Below are 12,525 nucleotides of genomic sequence, written 5' to 3' on the forward strand. Positions count from 1 at the left end.
AAATATTAGACATATTCGATTTACAGAGAAACTTCTCCCACCTAATTGAAAAGTGGGAAAGTTAAAGTGAACAGGGGAGGAGTAAACTAAACATAAAGGAATACAAAAATTGTGAGGAAAAGGGGTAAGAAAAGGGGAGGAACTCTAAGATAGGGGAAGGGATCCTAAAGAAGGAATGCTGTGTGTGGTAAGTGGTGCTCACAAGTTTAATACTGGGGAGGGTGGTAAGGGGGAAGGAAAGGAGAAAAGCATAAAGAGGTATTAAAGAAATGGCGGAAAATACAGAATTAATAACTTTAACCATAAATGTGAATGGGGTAAACTCCCCTACAGAGGGGAGGCAGATCACAGAATGGATTAAAAGTCAAAATCTTACAATATGTTGTTTACAGGAAACACACATGAAGCAGGGTGATACATACAGAGTAAAGGTAAAAGGCTAGAATAGAATCTATTATGCTTCAGGGGAAGTCAAAAAAGTGGGGGTAGTCATCCAGATCTCAGATTAAGCAAAAGCAAAAATTGATCTAATTAAAAGAGATAAGAAAGGGCACTATATCTTGCTAAAGGATAAAATAAATAATGAAGGAATATCAATATTAAACATATATGCACCATGTGGTGTAGCATCTAAATTATTAAAGCAGAAGTTAAGAGAACTGCAAGAAGAAATAGACAGTAAAACTATAACAGTGGGAGATCTCTACCTTTCACTCTCAAAATTGGATAAATCAAACCACCAAAAAAAAAAAAAAATACGAAAGAAGTCAAAAAGGTAAATAGAATACTAGAAAAGTTAGGTACGATAGATCTTTGGAGAAAACTAAATGAGTTCACTTTCTTTTTGGCAGTTCACAGAACTTATACAAAATTTGACCATATTAGGACATAAAAACCTCAAATTCAAATGCAGAAAGGCAGAAGTAATAAATGCATCCTTTTCGAATCACAATACAATGAAAAGTACATTCAATAAAAAGCAAGTGGAAAATAGACCAAAAATAATTTAAAACTAAATAATCTCATCCTAAAGAATAATTGGGTTAAACAGCAAATCATAGACACAATTGATAATTTCACCCAAGAAGATGACAATAATGAGGCATCATACCAAAATTTGTGGGATGAAGCCAAAGTAGTAATAAGGGGAAATTTCATATCTCTATAGGCCTACTTGCATAAAATAGAGAAGGAGAGGGTCAATGAATTGAGCTTGGAACTAAAAAAGTTAGAAAAGGAACAAATTAAAAAACCCCAGTCAAACACTAAACTTGAAATTCTAAAAAGAAAAGTAGAGATTAAGAAATTTGAAAGTAAAACAAAACAAAACAAAACAAAAACCTATTGAATTAATAAATAAAACTAACAGTTGGTTCTATGAACAAAATAGATAAATCCTTAGTAAATTTAATTAGTAAAAGGAAATTTGTTAGTTATCAAATTGTTAGATTTAAAAATGAAAAAGAAGAACTTGCCACTAATGAAGAGGAAAGTAGAACAATGATTAGGAGTTACTTTGCCCAATTTTATGCCAATAAATTTGATAATGTAAATGAAATGGACAGATACCTTCAAAAATAAGGCTTGCCCAGATAAACAGAGGAAAAAGTAAATTGGTAAAAAATCCCATTAAAAAAAGAAAGAAAGAAATAGAACAAGCTATTAATCAACTCCTAAGAAAAACTCCCCAAGACCAGGTGGATTTACATATGTATTCTACCAAAAATTTAAAGAACAATTAACTCCAATGCTATATAAACTATTTTTAAAAATAGGGATTGATAGAGTCACCAAATTCTTTTTATGACACAGACATGATACTGATACCTAAACCAGGTAGGATAAAAACAGAGAAAGAAAATTATAGGCCAATCTCCCTAATGAATATTGATGAAAAAAAAATCTTAAACAAAATATTAGCAAAGAGATTACAGAAAATCATTCCCAGGATAATACACCACGACCAGGTCTGATTTATACCAGGAATGCAAGGCTGGGTCAATATTGAGAAAAGTATTAGCATAATTGACTATATCAATAATCAAATTAACAAAAAACATATGATCATCTCAATAGATGCAGAAAAAGCATTTGATAAAATCAAATATCCATTCCTATTAAAAAAAAAACACTTGAGAGTTTAGGAATAAATGGACTTTTCCTTAAAATAATCAATAGAGTCTATTTAAAACCATCAGTAACCATCATATGTAATGGAGATAAACAAGAACCATTCCCAATAAGATCAGGAGTGAAACAAGGTTGCCCTCTATCACCATTACTATTCAATATTGTATCAGAAATGCTAGCTTTAGCAATAAGAATTAAGAAAGAGATTAATGAAATAAGAGTAGGCAATGAGTAAACCAAATTATTACTCTTTGCTGATGATATGATGGTATACTTAGAGAACCCCAAGATTCTACTAAAAAACTATTAGAAATAACCCACAACTTTAGGAAAGTTGCAGGATACAAAATAAGCTCACCTAAGTCATCAGCATTCTTATATATCACTAACAAAATCCAACAGTTACAAAGAGAAATTCCATTTAAAGTAGCTACTGGCAGTATAAAATATTTAGGAATCTATCTGCTAAGGGAAAATCAGAAACTATATGAGCAAAACTACAAAACTCTTTCCACAAAAATAAAGGATCTTGAAGATCAGTGAGAGAATTGCTTTATTGTGTTGTGACTTTATTTTATATTCAATTGATTCTATGGCTAGAATAAATATTACATATAGTATCTAAGCATTCCACAACATATAACTAACTTCAATGTTCAAAGTCAAATGATTAAGATTCAATAAAAATAAAACAAACACAAGTAAAAGGTTATGTTTTAGCGGTAAGAGTTGAGACAAAACTAACTGAAATTGGCAAAATCTATAATGTATCCCCAAAATAGAAAACTGGTTTCAACATCCAGAGAGAATTAAAGCTGGTATGTGTATGTATATATGTATGTATGTATGTATGTGTTTATATATTTTTTTTATTGTTAAAGCTTGTTAATTTTCAAAACATATACATGGACAATTCTTCAACATTAGCCCTTCTAAAACCTTGTATTTCAATTTTCCCTCCATTCCCCCATGCTCTGCACTAGATGGCAAGTAGTCCAATATATGTTAAACATGGTAGAAATAAATGTTAAATATAATGTGTGCATGCATATTTGGATAATTATTGTGTGTACAAGAAAAATCCAATCAAACCATTAAAAAAAGAAGCAAAATAAAAGGCAAACAAACAACAACAAAAAATGAAAATGCTATGTTGTGAATTATATTTAGTTTCAACAGTCCTCTTGCTGGGTACAGATGACTCTCTTCATCACTAAACAATTAGAACTGGTTTGAATCATTTCATTGCTGAAGAGAGTCATGTCCATCAGAATTAATTGTTGTATAATCTTGTTGTTGCTGTTCTCCTGGTTCTGCTCATTTCACTTACCATAATTTCATATAGGTCTCTCCAGGGCTCTCTGAAATCATTCTGCTGATCATTTATCATAGAAAAATAATATTCCATAACATTCATATACCATACTTTATTCAGCCATTCTCCAACTGATGGGTATCTGCTCACTTTCCAGTGTCTTGCCACTATAAAAAGGGCCGCCACAAACATTGTTGCACAACTGGATTCCTTTCTTTTCTTTAAGATCTCTTTGGGATATAAGCTCAGTAGAAATACTGCTGGATGAAAGTGTATGCACATTTTGATAACTTTATTAACATAGTTCCAAATTGCTTTCCTGAATGGTTGAATCCATTTACAATCCTACCAACAATGTATTAGTGTCCCAGTTTTCCCTCATCCCGTCCAATATTCGTCATTATCTTTTCCTGTCATCTTACCCACTTTGACAGGTGTGTAGTGGTATTTCAGAGTTGTCTTCATTTGTATTTCTCTAATCAATAGTGATTTAGAGCTCCTTTTCATATGACTAGAAATTATTATTATTTTTTTTTTTTTTGTGGCTGCTTGTGATAGTTTTTCCTTGGTCCCATAGTTCTGAAATTTAATCATGATATTCTTTTGAGTTTTAATTTTGGGGTCTTCAGGAGGTGTTGATTGAATTCTTTCAATGGCGATTTTACCTTCTGATTCTAGGACTTCAGTGCAGTTCTCTTTGATGATTTCTAGAAAAATTGTGTCTAGGCTCTTTTTTTTTAATCATGGTTTTCAGGAAGTCCAATAATATTTTTATTGTCTTTCCTAGATCTATTTTCCATGTCAGTTGTTTTCCCAAGTAGGTATTTAAAATTTTCTTCTATTTTTTTCATTTTTTGGGGTTTTGTTTGACTGATTCTTGAAGTCTCATTGAGTCACTCATTTCCATTTGTTCAGTTCTGATTTTTAGTGAGTTATTTTCTTCATTTATTTTTTAACTTCTTTTTTATTTGGCCAATTGATTTTTTTAAATGAGTCGTTTTGTTCTATGGATTTTTTTTTCCCATTTCATAAATTCTGTTTTTCAGGGAGTTGTTTTCTTTTTCCATTTTGTCAAATCTCTCTTTGAATGAGTTATATGCTTCTCTTCCCCCCCCCCCCCCATTTTACTAATTGTATTTTGTGTTGCCTTTTCCAAACCTTCTTGTGAAATTTTCATTTCTTTTCCCCATTTTCCTTCCAGTTCTCTATTAAGATCCTTTTTAAGAGTGTTACAAATCATTATTGATCAGAGAAATGCAAATTAAGACAACTCTGAGATACCATTACACACCTGTCAGATTGGCTAAGATGACAGGAAAAAATAATGATGAATGTTGGAGGGGATGCGGGAAAACTGGGACACTAATGCATTGTTGGTGGAGTTGTGAACGAATCCAACCATTCTGGAGAGCAATCTGGAATTATGCCCAAAAAATTATCAAATTGTGTATACCCTTTGATCCAGCAGTGTTTCTATTGGGCTTATATCCCAAAGAAATACTAAAGAAGGGAAAGGGACCTGTATGTGCCAAAATGTTTGTAGCAGCCCTGTTTGTAGTGGCCAGAAACTGGAAAATGAATGGATGCCCATCAATTGGAGAATGGCTGGGTAAATTGTGGTATATGAATGTTATGGAATATTATTGTTCTGTAAGAAATGACCAGCAGGATGAATACAGAGAGGACTGGCGAGACTTACATGAACTGATGCTAAGTGAAATGAGCAGAACCAGGAGATCATTATACACTTCGACAACGATATTGTATGAGGACATATTTTGATGGAAGTGGATTTCTTTGACAAAGAGACCTAACTGAGTTTCAATTGATAAATGACGGACAAAAGCAGCTACACCCAAAGAAAGAACACTGGGAAACGAATGTGAACTATCTGCATTTTTGTTTTTCTTCCCGGGTTATTTATACCTTCTGAATCCAATTCTCCCTATGCAACAAGAGAACTGTTCGGTTCTGCAAACATATATTGTATCTAGGATATACTGCAACATATCCAACATATAAAGGACTGCTTGCCATCTAGGGGAGGGAGTGGAGGGAGGGAGGGGAAAAAAAATTGGAACAGAAACGAGTGTCAATATAAAGTAATTATTAAATAAAAAATTAAAAAAAAAAGATCCTTTTTAATTTCTTGTAGGAGAGCATTGTGTGATGGGGGGCAATTTATATCCACCCTTTGGGGCTTTTTCTGGAGACAATCTGCTTTTAGTCTCTTCAGGTTTGAAATCTGTTCTTCTCTTTCACTATAAAAGCTCTTTTTGCTCTTTTACTTATTTCTTTTAAAGTTAAGATCTGTTTTTTTTTTTTTTTTTTTTTTTTCAGGGCTGGGGAGTTTGATCAAGCTTCCTCTACAAGCACCAGTGGTTGTGCTGGGTCTGTTCTGATTTCCTTCCAGTGCTGGGTGGTCATGGATAGGTCCCCTAAGATTCTGGTATTTAGGGGTTCACTATTTAGCTTTTGTCTTTGTGTTGGATATTTTATAACTTCTCTGCTGATCTAATGGCTAGCAACCAGGGCAGGGTAGCCAACACTGGTGCAGGTTCCTCCTTGTAGATTCTCTGTTCAGTGGAGCTTCCACCTCCCCATGTCTGCAATGCCACACTGCAATGCCACTCAGCTTGCTTGTGCTTGGCCTGCCTCCCTCCATGCCTGATTGAAACAGACCTTTTCTGGTAATCTTTGAAATTATTTTTTGCTAGTAATTTGTTGCACTCTCTATAATCTTGGATTCTGCCAATCCAGAGCTAATTCACAGGCTGTATTTGCTAATTAGTCTGAGAGTCATGGGAGAAGAACAAAAAGAAATGTGTGCTCTCTCTGCCATCTTGGCTCAGTCCTCCTCAATATTTTTTTGAAATCCAACAATTCAACAATTCATCATTTCCTGCACCACACTAGTATTCGATTTTTATATTATCTAGTTTTTTAAAATGTCAAAATCCATATTAATTAATAAGACTTCTCCTTATTTTTATAAATTTAGATGTGTGTATGCATGTGTGTGTGTGTGTGTGTGTGTGTGTGTGTGTGTGTGTGTGTGTTTTCCTTTTAGGATTCTAGTTTTACCAGATCTCCTTCCCCAAATAATTCCTCTGTGTCAACTCTTGCTCTCACACCTCATTCATAAAACAATATAACATAATTAGTGTTGTTACTCTTTCCTCCATGGTTTTGCTTTTTAGAATTACTCATCGTACTTAGAATCATACTAAATTCTATCCCAATCTTTCTTTTAAAGTACCCAATTACTAATGAAAAAGTTAGACATATATTTTATACATCTACATATAAAACATAAAGTTTTTCCCTATTAAGTCCCTTGAAATCAGTCTTTAATATTTGTCTTATATTTCTCTTGGATCTTATATGTCAAATTTTCTATTAAGTTCAAGTTTTGCTTGAACAAAAATCCTGAAATTCTGACAATTCAGTAACAATCTTTTTTGTTGCTATTGTTCAAAATTATGTTTACTTTACTGGGCATACTAATTTTGGTAGCAACCCTAGTTTTTTAGTTCTTTAATTTATAATACATAGTATTTTAATGTATACGTCTAATTCTGTTTATGCCATATTTTAATTGTGTGGTTTTTATTTCCTTGTCACTTATAAAAATTTCTCCATGATTTGAGAGTTTTGGAATTTGGCTATGATGTTCCTATAAGTTTTCTTTGTAGGATCTATTTCAAGTAATGATCTGTAGTGGTTTTTTGTTTCCTATTTCTTTTCTCCCCTCTTTTTCTAATCCTTAAGGATCATTTTCTTTAATTATTTCCTTAATTATTATATCAAGATTCTTTTATGATCAGTTTTCAGGTAATCTAGTCATTCCTATTTTTTCTTCTTGATCTGTTTTCTAGATCTGCTTTTTTATTATAAGCTGTTACATTCTCTTTTATTTTTTCTTTCTTCATATTTTGTCTTTTTATTTTTCTGTCTCATAATTTAGCTGGGCTTTCCCATTGTCCAATTCTATTTTTCAAGGAGTCATTTTTTTCTTTAAGATTCTTTTCTAGTTGGTTGATTTTCTTTTCATAATCATATTGATGTTCTTGGATTATTCATAAATATCTATATCTATACATATATATATATATACATGTATATTTATGCATATACATAAATATACATATATATATATATGTATATATTTAGTTTTATCTCAATCTCTTTTATTTGATTTTTAAAGTCTTTTTTGAGTTCTTCTGTGAATTCTCTTTGGGCAGGTGACCATTTAACAAAATTCTTTGGAATAGGAAAGCCTTTTTTTTTTTTTTCCCTTCGATCTTTTCTTCTGAAGATGAGCCCTGGTCTTCGGTATTTCTAAAGTAGCATTTTTTTTTTTTTTTGCTTTTATCTGTTCATTTTTCTTTTGTGTTTTTTTTTTTTTTTTATTCTTTTCTTTTCCTTTCTTTTTTATAAGAGCATAATAGTGAAATAGCTTCTAGTCTTGGAGTGATGAGGGATAATGAGTTCTTTCTTTAGTTCTCTCTTCTGGCCTAGAACCAAACCCAAGAATTAGCCCTTCAAATAAGTGCTCACAGCCAATAGTTTCTCTGCTACACTATTTCTGCACTTAATGGATATGTGCTTGGGGCCATATCTAAGCAGTACAACTAGACCATTTTCTTATCTGCAAAGGTTCCTTCAGTCTTTCTCAACATTTCCCACACTTTCAGGGAGATGAAAGCTCCTAGTGTTGAGTTGAGGTTACTTCTCAATCCAGCTAACCCTAGGGCTATATGCTCATTGTTTCAGGGGAATTGACCTGGAGGTGTTTATACTTCACACAGATCAAACTTTTATACTTCTATTTTTTCTTGGGATTTTCTACAATTTTCTCTGGAGGAACAAAGCTCTGCTATAACTCATTGCTATTTACTTACTTCACATTTACTCTGGAATTTTTTGACCCATTCTACTATCCTCCACTCTAGATTTTTTTATTGTTTTGACTTTTTTTAACTCTTGGGGGTCCTGACCCAACCATCAGCTGTTTTGTTCAGCTATTTCAGAAATAATTCTGATGACCTGTAAATTTTTGGCTCTTCCAGTTATGATCTGGGAAGAGGTATGTTTAATAGTCTCTTATATTATGCATTAATGTGTGAGTTTTTAACCATGGAATTCTTATTAGGGTTCCTGCTCTTCTAAAGCTATAAACTCTGCTGTGCTTCTTCTCACACTAGGACTAAGACCTGTAACTGAAAGCCAGATCCAAGAGTAGAGGCAATGGGAGAACTAAAGGAATCTTCTCCTAATGCCATCACAGAATCTCCTGTAAAACTCTTTCTGACCTGATCCCTTTGACAACTCTGGAAGATCTGAAAACTGCAGCTGATTCATTCAGTCCAAGGTCTGTTCTTGATTTCCTTGGTTGTGGTCAGCACTATTGTGGACTCTGTTGGATTAAGCTCCTTTCACTCTTGTGCAACAGATATCTCCTGACTATATTCTGAGTTGTTTTAACCTGGAAAATTGCTTTGCTTCATCTTTTGTGTAAATTCCAATGTTCTAGAATTTGTTTAGTATCATTTTTTAACAGTACATGGGGAAGTTTGTGGAAAAGTTCATGGGTCATTCCTCTGTCATCTTGGCTTCCCTTCATATTTATATTTCTTAATGTATTTCTATCAGATTCCTAGATATGTTGTGTTTTTATTAGATTGAAATCATTTTTAGGATGAAGACTGATTCTAATTAGAATCTTGCAAGTCCTATTGATACTTTTAGACTAGAGAAGAGAAAGTAGGTGAATTAAAATACTTGTCTTCTAGTGTTTGAGACTCTATCATAAAAGAAAAGAAATTAAATTTATTTTAGCCCCCAAGAGGCAGCGTTAGTTGTAAATGTTGAAATTTGTGGGAAGAACAATTTCAGTTCACTGTAAGGACCTATTTCCTAAGAAATTAGTAATTTAAAACTTAAATGCTTCACATAGTAAAATAGTGGTTTCCTCATCATTCACACAGGCCTGAAAGATAGGTAGGTGATATTTTTGTTCAGGTACAAGATGGATTTTATAATCTATATGATCCCTTTTAACTGATATGCTGTACAAGTGGTGTCAATTTCAACCATCTTATAAAATTATATTTCTTAACCTTGTTTAAAGTCTAAAAATTCTTCTGCAGCCTCATAAAACAATTCCAATTTTCTTTATCAATGTCACCAGGGCATTCAAGAACTGTCTCAATTGAGGCAGTCTCCTGCCATCTGTTCCTGAGAAGCCATATAGACTTTAGATCTTGTAAATTGTTCATCATGCCAGGGGCTGCCAAGGCAATCAATAGGGATTTACAGAGATAACAGATTATCTGTCAGAAAATTCCATGTGTTAACTATTTTTCTCCATCACATTTTCTGAACTAATTAAATATTTAAGCTAATCAGATGTTGAGAATTTTTAAATACAACTTGTGAACAATATCTCCTAATATTTTCTTGCTGGTGTTTCACAGCTTCCTTTCCCTCACTCACTGGGAGTAAAGCAGTAATTTTTAAAGAAAATTATCATTTAAAAATGCTGATAGTTGTAAAATACTTGCATTTCAGAGCATCTGGAAAGGTTGATGGATGTGACAACTGACATATTAGGTCATCAAGAAGAAATGCATTAGTCTGGAGAAAAAAAAATAATTTCCCTATTTGATAGTAACCTGTAAAGAAGAGTTTGATGACCTGTCATAAAGAAACACAGATGTGTTGTTAGTGGATCCTAGAAAATTATCTCAGATGTAAAAAGACATTTCCAATAGGTAACTTCTATTTACTATCTTGTGGTCTTTAATCACTTTTCTTTATTGAGACTATTTACTTTTTTTATAAACAGAACAAATAGCACATTATTTCATGACTTTGGTTCTTTTTGGTTGTCTAATATATCATATCTAGAATTTTCTCTTTCCTCACATATGTCTCCTGCCTTCTCTGTCTACCCTCAAGTATCAGCTTCCAGAGAGGATGTTTCAGCTATTTGTTGTCATTCTTACTTTCTCTATGAAAAGGATCAGTGCTATCAAGAGAGTGATGTCTTGACTTCAAAGTGAATTGTATTTAAATGAGGAAGAGCTGTGAAAAGTCCTCAATCTTACTCTTTCTTCTAGAGTCATCAAAGTTCAGTGTCAAGACAGGTCAAAACTACCAACAATATCTCCACATACAGTCAGAAATCATCATTTTCTTAAGCTGAACTCTTTCCAAAGGCTCAGTTTGTCTAAGGCAACACTTATTGAACAATTAAAGGCTAGATAAGAATTGAGGAAAAAAGATGGCTTAATTTGGCTTCACAAAAGATTCAGCATGTGAGTAGGATGCCCTCCTAGTTTCTGGCTAGAACAGTAACAATTGCTATTTACACTCACACTAAGCCATTAAAACCCAAATAAGGAGTAAGGGAGGCACCAAAAGTTAGTCATATACATAAGAAAAAATATGCAGTTGTAATCTGAATTCAGTAGGAACCTCTTAGCATGAGAAATTACTCATTCATCAGAATTATAAAGAAGGAAGAAAACCTGGAAGTCTGCCAGTGTTATTTATACATTAAATGAATACAATTGTTTAAAAGAAATGTGGTTGCATACTTCCACTGTAACAGAGAATCTAGCTGGCTAAGTGAAAAATTGAAAGCATCATTAACACAATTCAACATGGTAGGAGGAGGTAGTGAAAGACTTCCTCCATAAAATACTCAAAGTTCCTTTTGCTTTATGAAAGATATAATGAAATTTGTCTCAATAGCTTATTTTATCCATTCTCCAGCCTAATGCTTAGGCTGCTCGGTATGATTAAAAGGTTTCTTCATGTTTTGATGTCCAATTTCATTATGATTTAGTTAACAGATAGGCAGATTGAGAAAGAAAATACACGTTTTGGAATATTCTAGTATGATATATGATAAATTAAGAGTAACTGACTTTGCAAATATAATATGCAATTCTAATTATCTTGCAATGTTATATCTAGTTCAGCATTTTAAGAATTTTAAGATACTGTTTTTATGAATTCCATTTAGTCCACTACTTTAATCTGGTTTATATCTATATTTTAATTATGTTTATGTGCTTTGTAACAATTTACTTAATATTTCAAAGTGGTTTGCTAGAAGTTCTATGAAAGACATCTTATTTTTACTCTACAGGAATTACTTTTTGAAAGTTTTTCTAACTGAATTTTTCCATGGAATTTCTATGATGTAAAAAAAAATGCAAATATGTGGAGCTCTGTGATCAATTGATAATGATTGACCTAAATATTTCTAAAACCATAAGATAATTGAATCATATATTTAGAGCTGGAAGACAACTTAGACATCTTCAAGTCTGGTTCCTTTACTTTACAGATGCAGAAACTGAGACACAGTGATGTAGTGGAGAAATCAGTAGTAGGAAGTAGATCACATTTATCTTTGTATGTGACTACTCCAGACTGAGTAGAGTTCACTGCACTAGTGGGCATTTCAGATTCACCTATCAAATATATGTTCAAATGAATATGTTTAAACTAATCAAATATTAGAGTTTAAAAGCATTTAGAGTATTATTTGTCTTGCCCTCTAATATTAAAGGTAAGAAAAGTGAGGACTATTTAAATGATTTAGCTAGTATCATACAATTTGAACTTGACTTAATATTGAGGAAATCATCAACATTCAAGCAACTCACTTTTCTCCCCTCAAAGTGAACTCTACTCAGTCTGGAGTAGTCACATACAAAGATAAATGTGATCTACTTCCTACTACTGATTTCTCCACTACATCACTGTGTCTCAGTTTCTGCATCTGTAAAGTGAAGGAACCAGACTTGAAGATGTCTAAGTTGTCTTCCAGCTCTAAATATATGATTCAATTATCTTATGGTTTTAGAAATATTTAGGTCAATGCATTAAGATTTGCATCATTTTGTAGTTTAAATTACCTTTTTAAGTAAACATATTGTTGTAAGAAAGGGGAGATCAGCATAAGGATATGCTAAGGTAAGGATAAAAAGATAAAAGGTGTTTATAAGAATAAAAAAGATATTATTGGCCTTTATTGCACATATATATTTAATGAATTGTCA

This window comes from Antechinus flavipes, chromosome 2 (genome assembly GCF_016432865.1).
Source record: "Antechinus flavipes isolate AdamAnt ecotype Samford, QLD, Australia chromosome 2, AdamAnt_v2, whole genome shotgun sequence".
NCBI classification, from domain to species: Eukaryota; Metazoa; Chordata; class Mammalia; order Dasyuromorphia; family Dasyuridae; genus Antechinus; species Antechinus flavipes.